The sequence below is a fragment of the Lissotriton vulgaris genome, chromosome 1_2 (genome assembly GCF_964263255.1).
Source record: "Lissotriton vulgaris chromosome 1_2, aLisVul1.2, whole genome shotgun sequence".
Classification (NCBI taxonomy): Eukaryota; Metazoa; Chordata; class Amphibia; order Caudata; family Salamandridae; genus Lissotriton; species Lissotriton vulgaris.
The window spans coordinates 255747905-255761217 of NC_141686.1; the positions used below are offsets into that span (position 1 = coordinate 255747905).

General features: G+C 42.8%; 2 protein-coding genes across 2 annotated transcripts in view; both read right to left on the bottom strand.

Moving 5' to 3' along the window:
- Positions 1–13313, bottom strand: part of LOC147736437 (uncharacterized) — a 229795-nt gene that overhangs the window by 193056 nt on the left and 23426 nt on the right. The gene's annotated exons all lie outside the window — the stretch shown is intronic.
- LOC147736438 (uncharacterized) overlaps positions 1–13313 on the bottom strand; it is a 121141-nt gene that overhangs the window by 84436 nt on the left and 23392 nt on the right. The gene's annotated exons all lie outside the window — the stretch shown is intronic.

Genomic DNA, 13313 nt, shown 5'->3' on the forward strand with positions numbered 1-13313 from the left:
GCTCTGGGTGCGCGCTCCTGGAAGCTTTCAGCTAAGCTCTCCGGTAAGCTTTCCGGTGAGCTCACCTGAAAGCGCACCCAGAGCGCTACTGTCGTTCGTGAAAAAAAATATGAATGAAAAGTTAATAATAATGCAAAACATTTCGTACCATACAAATAAAATCCGTTTTTTTTAATAAGGAAAATGATTATGCATTTCTGTAAAAGTTTGATGACGTCACTTCGGCGCGCAACGTAAGTGCCCTCGGAAGCGCCTACGTTCGCGCCGCGTAAACGCACGCAGAAGCGCCTACGATCGCGCCACGTTTGCGCCCCGGAAGCGCCTACGATCGCGCCGCGTAAACGCACCCGGAAGTGCTCCGGAGCGCGCAGCGTAAGCGCGTCGGGTCATGTGACCCTAAAATAACACTTTTCATTGGTTGCTAACAGTTTTTTTTACAAAGAATGAAATCCCCACCCATTTCCTTCACTATTGCTTTGTACTTGGAGAGAGCAAGAGCTGTTCTGTGTACTATCTTCATCTCCTACTTTCCTGATCTACAGCAATGGCTGCAAGAGAGTCATCCAGCAGTGATTCAGAGGCATTTTTAGATGAGGACCCTCCTAGGCTGAAGAAAAAAATCCATTTCATCTGGAAATTTTATAACATCCCTGAAGGAGAAAAAAAAGTCAACGCTCCAAAAGTAACCTGCAAAATATGTGGTTGTACTTTATCCAGAGGCAATCCTCTGAAAAAATATAGTTTTGGAAATGCCAATTTAATAAGGCATGTCAAAAGAAGTCACCCAAACAACTTTGCGAGGGAGAGTGTCAGAGACCTGGCACGGAAATTACCCACAGATGGCGGCAGCACCTCCACTGGTGGAGCAACACCTTTCGGACCATCCCGTAGAAGAATGGTCCCTAACATACAGCCAGAGTTTGCAGGCATCAAATTTCTGTGCACGGAGTGTGACGAACTGCTCTGCTATGGGGAGCAGAGTGTTGAACTCATTGCCCTAAAGAAACAGCAACACCGCTGCCCTGACAGTCCCTAAATTTTCACATTTTTTTGCTCCTGTTGAGCCGTTTTGGAATCCCTGTTTTTTGTTTTTCCCTTGACAAAAATCCCAAAAAATTATAAAATTGTTTTAAAAAGTCTAAAAAAAAATATAAAACAACAAAATCAAAAAAAAAAGTTCTTTTCAGAACTACCTCTAATTTATAAAAAAATGCAATATTTTTTGTGAAAAAAAATCTGTCATTTTTTATCTCCATGGTACGCTCCCCAGTAAGCTCTCCGGTACGCGTACCGGGTGCGCCCCCCGCGGAAATATATTTTTTTTAAATTTTTTTTTTTACCAGCGGGACCCTTTTATGGCCCCCACATCAAAACTAGGGGGTCAGAGGGGGTCTACTCTTCCCCCTTATGGTCATTTGCCCCTTTTTTTTTAAACCCCTTGTGTCTCGATTTTACCGAGACACAAGATGGCGGCCGCTCCAGACTGTTTAGAATGTTTACAGACACCCAAGAGCCAATCAGCTTTCTGCGCGCAAGTCGCGTGTCGCGCCTGGAGCGCTCTCCGGTGCGCGCACCGGAGAGCGCCTATAGATATATATATTTTTTTGAACCTAAATTACTTAAAATCCACTGGAGCACATATCTTGAGACATAGCAAAGGCACATCGGGCTACCAGTCCCTACAATTTTGCCAAGTTGGTTTTATATCCATTCAGCCGTTCGAGCTAAAAGTGAAATCGACCGCCCTATGGAAATTAACATGGGGAAAACGCGTTTTGGGACCCCCCTTTTATCTCGGCCCCCGCTTGACGTATCCCCCCCAAACTTTCAAGGAAGAACCGGAGCTCGACGAGGCCATTTTCAGGAAATTTTCAGGCAGATTCGTCAACCGGTGCCAAAGTTATTCCAAATAGAATTGAAAAAAATCCTAACTATAACTACCTACTGGCGACCGCCAGTAGGTAATATATATATATATATATATATATATATATATATATATATATATATATATATATATATATATATATATATATATATATATATAGATATATATATATATATATATATATAACCTACTGGCGGTAGCCAGTAGGTATATATAGTTAGAACCTAGTTACCTAGTTTCCATAGGAAATCCCCTACATTCTATTGGGAATAACTTTGGCGCTGGTTGATGAATCTTGGCAAATTTCTCAAAGAAGATGGCTCGCTCCGCTCCTCTCCTTCCCTGAAAGTTTGGGGGGGATTAGTCAAGTGGGGGCTGAGAAAAAAGGGGGGTCCCAAAACGTGTTTTCTCCATGTTAATTTCCATAGGACCTTTAGACACGGGTACAGCTTGAACCGCTGAAGGGAATTACACCAAACTTGTCAAAATGGTAGTGTCTGGTACGCAGATCACACTTTTGGTTAAATAGTGTAAATCCCTCGAGTAGTTCCTGAGAAAATTAGAAGAGAATCAAATTATATATCTGGGCGGAGCCTAACCACATATCTCATCGTGAGATCTGATTGGCTGTCAGCATCTCATAGTGAGATCTGATTGGCTGTCAGCAGTTCATCCAAGAAGTGTTGGCACCCCGCGATTTTGCGATCTTGCGCTGTTACTGTACTCTGCCACTAGCGCTTTGGGAGCGCTTTATGTATCTTTCAGGCCGGTGCCCACCCGGCATTGCCCGCTGAAATTGTCCCCGCTGTTGCTGCCCGGCCGCGACCAGGAAGTCAGGCAGGCCGGGGGCGGAACTGCGGGACATCACGTGACCTTATTCCCCGGGCCGCGCTCCGATTGGCTGCCGGCCCGGGACAGGACAGACTCGCATTCCCGCCCCCCCCCACGAGGCTCTCCCGCCCCCATCCGGCTTCCCTCGGGTCATTTACAAGCATTGCGAGGCCGTTTGCCAGGAGCTCTCCCCCGCCCGCAGCTTGTTGTATGTATTGCCTAAACCATCACATCTTAAACTCTGGCTGGACCACAACCGTAAAATTGTAATTTATTCCTATTGATCAAGTGTTCGTCCAGTATTACTTTATAATCTCGCCTTGAGTGTCGAGAAGCACATGGACGCTGATCCTAAAAAAGGACACAATTTGTTGTTCCTGTGCTTTATAACTTCAGTTACAGTACCACGGAAGAATGCTTTATTCAGCTGTTCTTTGCCAACCAGCCTGGTGCCGCTGCGGCCTAATATATTTACAGTGTGTGTGTGTGTAAATCTAGAAAACGGCTCTATTCCCTTTTGGCAGGAGGCTTGTAAACAAGCATTTGGGGGAGCGGCGTGCCAGCAGTGAGCCGCCTGCAAAGAGGGCCTGGTGGAATGCTCGGTGCCTCCCCTGGGCAGGGTCTGTGTTTGCGCTCAGCTCCCCCACCCAATGGTATTTCACAGAAGGTGTGTTTACATGGCCGATTGATCCCGCAGCCGCAGGCGGCCCTGTCATCCGAGGTGGGCTCAGGCTGACCCTAGCTTGCAGATTTCCTTTTCAAACGCAGGCCTCCCTCAACTGAGCCCAGTTCATTGGCAGCGATTCCACCGAGCAGTTTTTAAATGCCACCCTATAAAGAGAGCGAGATAATGAGGGCACAGAGAAATCTACTGGAGCACGGGGGACAGTGTCATCTTAACAATGTTGGGGAACTGGGCAAGACCTATGTTTCAGCTCTCTGTTCTGAACAACTTTACATTTTTATAACCCTCATTCTGCTAATTAAAGCCCTCGTGATGCCAAAAAGTATTGAAATATAAAATATTTTTTCAGAAGCGGGATCACACAAGGGCAACTGAAATATATCTTAAAGTCGCTTCACAGGGTAAGTATTTGATGGTGTAAAGAGTTGAAAGGACACATTTGACAAGTTCTACACATTCCAAAACTCCTTTGCTGCAAAATATACAGGGACTCTTGAATGTGTCACAGTCAGAAGGTGGAGGTGCACACATTTTCACCTGCAGAAGTCATCTCTCTTAGTACTGAATTTTGCAAACGCAATGTAAAATAATGCCCTCATATACAGGTAGTTATTAAGTGAAGTGTTTTCCATTCCAGCCTTGCACTTTCATAGCACTCAAAGTAAAAGTACTACTCCATTATCGAATAGGCATTTTACAATGGAAGACTGTTATCAAAACACTGATGCATTCATTGAAGGGAGCCTGGACCAGACCCAGTCATAGATGAAAAGCTACCATGCGATTGGAAACGTGTAATAATGTTGGACTATGTGATACTAGGGTTCAGCTCAGGCTTGCCCCTGCATGCACAGCCAATTCATAGTCACAGGCAAGGCAATCCTAAGAGCTGTTCGTGCAGCGCTGCCTGTGCACGTATTAAAAAAAATCAGCTCTGACTCTCTCACTCCCGCGCATAAATAGAATGCCATTAATAACCAGAACTCAGGCTCTGTGACTCACATCAGTCAGATTGTGCGTGGCATTTTGTGGCAAAAAACATATAACTAACGATTGTAGTGTGGGCCTGTATGTTAATTGTGCGACAATCATCCCTGAAGCATTTCTGACCCCCCCTTATTAAAAATATTTTTTAAAAAGATCACCTTTTATCTTACAGCATCACATGAGTTACAAAACGACCAGGATGGCCGGGTGAACTGAAAGTTGGGAAAGCAGTCCCAGCAGATTAAGTTTAGAATGGCGTACTGTTTAAAGGCGAGCATATTTTTACTGTGGGAAACTTGCGTACTGTTTACAGACAGCTTAGTATTTGGTGGGTGAATTACACGAAAGGTAGTTAGTAACCTCTCATGACAGGGAGTCCAGCTTCACCTGAGGGGGTGAAGGGGGGGACACGCCATTAACCCACTGTGGAATGAGGCGTCATTGATAATAAAGCAGTTTACTTTATTTTATGTAATTGGATGAGCATATATATATATATATATATGTATATATATATATATATTAGCTTTTAAAAAACCAATGAAATTCACTGAAAAAACCATAGGTTTTAGGCCTTATATAGTTAGGAATTAACATATAAAAAACCATTGAAATTCCTCCTATATAGTTAGCTGGACATTTTATTGATATAAAACCAATGAAATTCCACATATAGTTAGTTGCACTAACTTTATATTTCGCGCATCCGCAATCCAATGCTGATGATGTCACATATTACATCATTCATGACATGGTCAGTGACATCACTGATGACATCACTGATGACAGCTCATTTAACATCAATGATCACACCACTGATGATATACTTCATGTGATAATACAATGCACCTCCTTATACTCTAATATAACCTCTGTTACACCTAGTGTAAAATACAGAGTATCATTTTTGAAACTATTGACACACCAATACCATTTACTACATACGCACTCAATTATTCTTACGTCTACATGCACATTCATTCATTCACCCATAAGGTCACTCGTACATACAGTCACTCATCATTACAACGCTATCATATGCACTCATACACCTATGCAGACACTCACACACTGCCACTCATCCATGGAGTTACTCACACACCTAGTCAGTCCTGTAAAGAATCAATCACACTTTGATTTCTTCATCTATACAGTTAAACACAGAACAGCTTACATTTTCACAGATGTACTAACACATACTTACTCACTTATACAATCAAATCCTTCATCCATACTCTTATACATCCACTCATTCTTCAATATGAAAAACATATTTAAACTTTACAAAAACACACAGACACTGGATGATGTCATCAGTGATGTCATCTGAGATGTCATCAGTGATGTCATCAGTGATGCCACTGACCATGTCATGAATGATGTAATATGTGACATCATCAGCATTGGATTGCGGATGCGCGAAATATATAGTTAGTGCAACTAACTATATGTGGAATTTCATTGGTTTTATATCAATAAAATATCCAGCTAACTATAGAGGAGGAATTTCAATGGTTTTTTATATGTTAATTCCGAACTATATAAGGCCTAAAACCTATGATTTTTTCAGTGAATTTCCAAGGTTTTTTAAAGGCTAATTCCTAACTATATATAGTCTATAACCTATGGTTTTTTCAGTGAATATATATATATATATATATATATATATATATATATATATATATATATATATGTATATATATATATTTATATATATATATATATATATATATATATATATAAAAAAAGAATATATATATATATATATACACATATATACATATATGTATATATATTTATATATTATACATATATATATATATATATATATGTATGTACATATATATACATATATATATATATATATATATATATATATATATATATTCATATATATTCTTTTTTTTTTCCACAAAGGATGCGGCACACAAACTTCTGAATTATTCACGAAGAGTTTATTACTCCAGCTCAGACCAACGTGTTTCAGCCTAGAAACAGGCTTTGTTCACGGTAAGTGAGCAATCTTCTATGTTTACTATTTATCCCACCTGGCTGTTAACCCCTTCAATGCTGATGACGAGCTCAGCTCGTCATCAGCCACGGGTGACGTGTGCGGATGACGAGCTGAGCTTGTCATGTATCGCGGTTAATTGAAAACAGCCGCACAGCGCAAAAATCACCGCAGCAGCGATGCGGTTAAGGTGCATTGTGGGACTAGTGGTTCATAATTTCAACAGTAATATTTTCAATACTCTGACATACAGTATTTTAAACAGATACTATATTTTTGGCATGATAATATATTTATATTTACGCAAAGCTGTTATGCGCTGTATTTTTGTGATATTCACATAATATATATGCAATAGCGCGCTGCATTTCTGCGCCAATTCTTGGTATTCTGGTATAGTACCCATTCTAAACTTCATTCACATATACGAATTTTAACTTTGGTATAGTACCCTATTTCTTAAAGCTATTACATGTCTTGCATTTGTACTTTTCAGTTCTGTTACATTTCTCTGTTATCATTCTTGATGTAAATAAAGTTCTTCATCTTCAGCACTTTTGTCTTAAGTCTGATTATGAACTTTGATTCAGTCTGTCTCAGTTTACGCTGCCTGTTACCACCACGTTCGTCCATATTTATCATGAGTATGCCATAGTAGGACATTGCTCTCTAGTCGCTCTTTTGACAAATCGCCATATCTTTATTTTTCACAGCTCTAATGTGTTATAAGATCCGTTTTTTCAAAGCACAAATTGTGCTTCCGATATATTTTGATCCACATTTACATTGTATAATATAGACTACGTGTGTGGAGGAGCAGTTTATTTTTCCAGAGATTGGAGTACTTCTTCCATCCGCTTCTTCAAAAGTGGTTTTATTTTGGCCAATTTTGCATGCCTTGCAGACATTGCATTTCCAATTTGCACGCTTTGTGACTACATATAGCATAGCGAGTGGAATTATCAAAAGCAAAATCAAAAAATACTGGCATCTCATATCAGGGGACCCTGACATTGGGAAAATGGTAGGAACAGAACCAACAATAAGATATATATATATATATATATATATATATATATATATCTCCACTTCCCTTGAAATGAAAGGAAAGTTTGCATCTCTGCAGCCTCTCTTATTTTTCACCTTATTCATCTTCAGCTCCATCAACACTTCATCCACAAATACACACACCTACTTGCTGCCTTTCTTGGCTGGGCTTATCAATTATTCTTTTTTAATTCAAATTCAAAGTGCAGGCCCTTTATTCAGCGCTGTCTCTGCCTGTCTCCCGTTCTTGCCAATGCCTTCTTGGCGCTAGCACAGGCCCGCAGAACAGCGGTGGGCTTCTCTCCACGGCTGGGCAACAGCCGAAAACATCCACAAACCAGGAGAGCCCGCCCGTGGAGAGAAGCCCACCGCTGTTCTGCGGGCCTGTGCTAGCTCCAAGAAGGCGCTGGCAAGAACGGGAGACAGGCAGAGACAGCGCCGTTTCCAGGGTGGTGCTGCTCTGATGCTCTTTTTGGCTCTGAACAAAGCGGGGCAGGCCGCAACCAGGAATGTGCATCAACCCACTTGGGTAACATTTGTGTTTTATTTTTAAAAGAAGAAAAGCATGCCCACTCGGGAAAACATTCACTGCACTACAATCACCAGAAGGCCGAGCTCACGGACACGCCCATTATGGCAGGTGATTTAAATGAACATGTGCGTGATGAACTTTGACTTTCCTCTTTTAATCAATGTCACTGAAGAAGGGATGCAAATATCTTGAAACGCGTTTGGCGAAGGATTTATTTGAATGCATGTACTCTGTGAGCTTCCTGCTTGCACATTGCCAAATAAACGATGAGAGCTTACTAGACTGTCTGGGGCTTCATTCCTTTTGGGGCTCTCTTGGTTTGTGGATGTTTTCGGCTGTTGCCCGGCCGAGGAGACAAGCCCACCGCTGTTCTGCGGGCCTGTGCTAGCTCCAAGAAGGCGCTGGCAAAAACGGGAGACAGGCAGAGACAGCGCCGTTTCCAGGGTGGTGCTGCTCTGATGCTCTTTTTGGCTCTGAACAAAGCGGGGCAGGCCGCAACCAGGAATGTGCATCTACCCACTTGGGTAACATTTGTGTTTTATTTTTAAAAGAAGAAAAAAATGCCCGCTCGGGAAAACTTTCACTGCACTACAATCACCAGAAGGCCGTGCTCATGGACACGCCCATTATGGCAGGTGTTTTAAATGACCATGTGCGTGATGAACTTTGACTTTCCTCTTTTAATCAACGCCACTGAAGAAGGGATGCAAATATCTTGAAACGCGTTTGGCGAAGGATTTATTTGAATGCATGTACTCTGTGAGCTGCCTGCTTGCACATTGCCAAATAAACGATGAGAGCTTACTAGACTGTCTGGGGCTTCATTCCTTTTGGGGCTCTCCTGGTTTGTGGATGTTTTCGGCTGTTGCCCGGCCGAGGAGACAAGCCCACCGCTGTTCTGCAGGCCTGTACTAGCTCCAAGAAGGCGCTGGCAAGAACGGGTTCCGCGCATTTGGTTTCGAGGCTTGGATAGCCTTAATGCAGAATTCCTTTGGAATGGCCGTCAACCGCGTATGGCATTTTCCCGCTGTCAGATCCCGCCCTATGAGGACGGATTCGGGATCACCAACCTGCATCTATATTATCTTGTGACCCGCCTGTTAGTCTTGAATGACTGGTTTAACGGGGGTGGTCTGACCATGCTTATAGGACGGAACTCTACACATTGGACTTCCCACGAATTCAAGCCATGATGTATGGCTCGTTCGTCACCCAGGGCCTCCCAATAGTCACCCGTACAGTCCTCCTGGCATGGCACGTCACACTACGGCTCACCAATTGGAAGGACAAACTGACGCAACAAACACCCCTATGGCATGGCACATGGTTGCCGGAGGAGGGTGGCCTGACAGGCTTTCACAATTGGGACCACATAGGTATCAACCTGCAGGGAGACGTTTGGGTCAGTTGCGGATCTGCAACAGCAGCACGCGCTCCACTAATCCCAATTGTATAGGTATTTGCAGCTCCGCCATGCCCTAGATGTGCACCTATCTTCGGGCACCTCCCTCCCAGAACACAATCCCCTCGAGGCCCAAATCACCATGGGAATCCTGGGGAGGGGGGGAATATCAAGGATTTACCGTTCACTAACAAATAATAGTCCAGCATCCCTTGACTCCCTAAGGGCCAGATGGGTGGCGTGGTTTGGCCCCCTAGACAACGAGGACTAGCGAGATGCCCTAATGGCTCCCAGAAGCATTAGGATCTCCATCAGGCTCCGCCTGATTCAACTATCCTACCTTCACGCTTCCTACATTACTCCTGTCCGTCTCCATAGAAGGTCTTACAGAGTTTCCCTTTTGTGCGCGATGCGGGCACAACAGCACAAATTTCTTTCACATGGTATGGTCCTCTCCGCACATAACCTCTTACTGGATGGCACTGGAGGCGGAGCTCACAGAGGTGCTGGGATGGGTGGTTCCACACAACCCACTACATATACTTCTGAGTGTCACAGATGGTCTAGATGGATCAAGGGCAGACAAGAACTTTGTAGACCTAGTAGTAGCCAAGCGTGATATAGCGATGGTCTGGAAAAATCGTGCTCCACCTAAAATTGCTGCATGGCGTAGGGGGTGGACTGGTGCGTGGCAAAAGAACTTCGATTATATGAAGTCTGAGGCTGTCCGGCGAAACACCGGCAAATATGGGGTAAATGGCTGGATATACTGGACTGATCGCTTCTGTTCCCCGCACCTAAGATGCTCACGAGCTGCATTGGGCACCACTAACCGTTAATTGTCTTGTCAAGGTTTATGCTGCTATGTGGCCATTTGTATGGAACCGAGAATCATGCTGTGCTGTTTGTTCTTTATGTTCGTATAAACTCAATAAATTTGATTATCATAAAATAGAGCAGAGAGTACAGTGGTACTAAAGTAATGAGTAAACCACATACATGGACATTGGTATCGAACTTAATGGGGTGTTGGTTACCACCTTGAATGGAATAGTTTCTATGCATGGTGAATTTCAATCAGGATATAAACAACAATTGTAAGGTATACTTATCTATATTGTATGCGAAGTAGAGACTACAAACAACAATCAAGGTTGTTTGTACAGCGTAGAGATTATGAGGTTTATCATGTTTTTCTCTTGCTAGAGGTGCGTCTGGAGAAATCCATTTCTTGTTCATGCATCCATACACAAATATTTAAATAATAGTTCTGTTGAACATGTCATATCTTATTTATTTGAGCAAGGGTGGTAATTTACTAGTATTCATACAGCAATTTAGTAAAACAAGCATTGGCATAGCTAATAGGTCTCGCCTTTGGGACCTTATAAGTGTTTAGTTATCCAGCACAATATCCTTGGTGCAACAACATCAACTGTTGCATGGCTAAACACTTATAAGGTCCCTAAGGTGAGACCTATTGGCTCTTACATGCGATAAACGCACCCCTCAAAAGTTGAACTTTCCCCTACTCTCGCACCATTTAGCACTGTCTTGTTGCATGCTTTGTGGTAGGGCTGGTCACATTGAGTCACTCCAAAGCCAAATCCAGTTAGGTGATGAGAAAGACCCAATAGTGCAAAAAGATGAAAATATAGCCACTGAAATATGTTAGCTGACAGGTAGTTCTAGTACACAAGAGTGCCTTCAACAGGTCCCTTTTCCAAGAAAAGACCTTTAAACCTTTAAGTATGATAGCATTTGTATTTAGATTTTTCTCATGTTATGTATGGGCCTGTGATTCTTTGTATTATATTGAAATGTATTGTAAAATGTATGCAGTGCTTCATAACCCCCAGGAGGCTGGGAAGCGATTTGTACCGGATTGTGGGTGCCCTTTCTGAAGCGTGGATGATTGGCTGTGGGTGGTAGTTTGACCTATATTCAGGGTGACTGGAATTATGTGTTATTGCTGCTGCTGTTTCTTTTAGCAGAATCTGAGATTTGCAGACACTTATCATAATAAATTGCCCAACTTGACACAATATAGAAAAGACAACATTGCAGAAGAGTTTACGTTGCCCAGATTACACTGAATATGCATTACACACAGGCTGAAGCGCACACCCCCAGCATGCTGCTTGCTAGACTGCTTAGAGCCGAGAACACATGCCCATCATTTACTTACATTTGGGAGATTGCACGAGTAATCCTCCCATCTCAGATAGACGTACACCATGCCTTTTATGAATATTACTACTCATTGTATAAAAATCAAGACCTATGACCTAGGTCCTGTGCAGTTTCTCAGTGAGATAACACTCCAGTGATTAAACGCAGTGCAAAGGGACGGCACGGCACGAAAGTGAAAGCAACCGCAAGACAGGCACGAAAGTGAAAGCGACCGCAAGACAGGCAAAGGTAAACAAGCACACGCGGACACGCTAATTGGAAACAGATGGCCCCTGCGCAACGCTGCTCGCTCCTGCAAAGTGGATGCCGCCACACGCACAAGTGTTGGAAAAGTGCAGACCGATTCCAAAATGTCATCTCCTAGAGCAGCGCATGCGATCTGCGCTAGGCTCGACCTAAAAATGGGCGCTCATATACTAGTTACAGATGTAGGCAGATGCATATGGTCAAGATTTTGTTAAACCAACAATTGATCTTGGAGAAAGAGATGAATCATGTTGACTTAAGATAACAGGGTGCACATTAGAATGCTGTGCCATGCATTAACTATTATTATTCACTGAGATACCTGGCTTCATTGACTACTCCCACAATATTCTGTAGAGCTTTATTGATTATACCTTCTTTATCGTTTTACTTTTCTCAAATATGTTTTAGCTATTTTTAGTTTGACTGTATTATCCACCAGGATGGGAGCTCCCCGGCTGGATCAAGAGTCTGAGTTGGGTTACAGTATTGTTTAGTTGTCCGACCTCTAGCTGTAGTGCTTGTTGAGATAGCACACTAGTCTTGTGGCCTAATAGTTGTAAGCTGTGGTGCATCTGATTAGCGAGTGCACCAATGGTGTACCAAACCCAAGCCTGTTAGGACCCTTTCCATCCTGAACCATGCTCAGCACCTGAAACACTCTCTTAAAAACATCTCTTCAGTTAAATGGCTCTGTCCATATTTCCTACACCTTGACTGCTCTCCACGCTTTCAACCATCAAGGTAGGACCGGTTCTTATATTAATTCACCTGCACCCCACTCGAAGTGTCCCGCTGTCAACATTCCTTTTCCAGTCCAAGCCTGTGAGCAAGATTTCCCAAACACGTAATTCCCATGACTTTCATAGGACTCTTCTCTTTCTCACGCTGTGCAATATCACCTTTACAAACCACTGTGGCAACATTTAATGGAAACATACAGAGGTGTGCTCATTCTTTCCACAAGATGGAAAATGCACCAGAACAGTGCTCCCTGCACATAATACAAAGATAAAGTGCCTTCTACGACTCTCACACGTTAGGCAAGTACACAGTCCATACACAGCTTTTGAATAAACAAAGGCCAACATGATTATCACTGCTTTTTAAAAACACAAAATAATTCCATAGGCACAGCTCAACAATGTTAAATAAAATTAATTCACAGTGTGAAAAGCACCGGAAAATGATCCAAAGCTTGCTGCAGGCCACCAATGTTCTTTGCTATCTCAACTGCTTCATACAGCAACACAGTTTGCTGCCACTAAAGTGTTCTTCTTTTAAAAAGGTGCTATGCATGTATTTAAACAGCACAAACCTAGCCAGAAAAACAGCCCTGCTCCCGATCAGGTCAAAGGCAGGCACAGAGTCAACGAGAGATAGGTGAGGCAGCAGGATAAAGGTTTGTTACTGCATTGTGATTGAAGAGCCTGTAACTAACACTATGTGTGTTAATTTCTGAGCAGCTTCTCTTCTATGACCAGGTGGAGC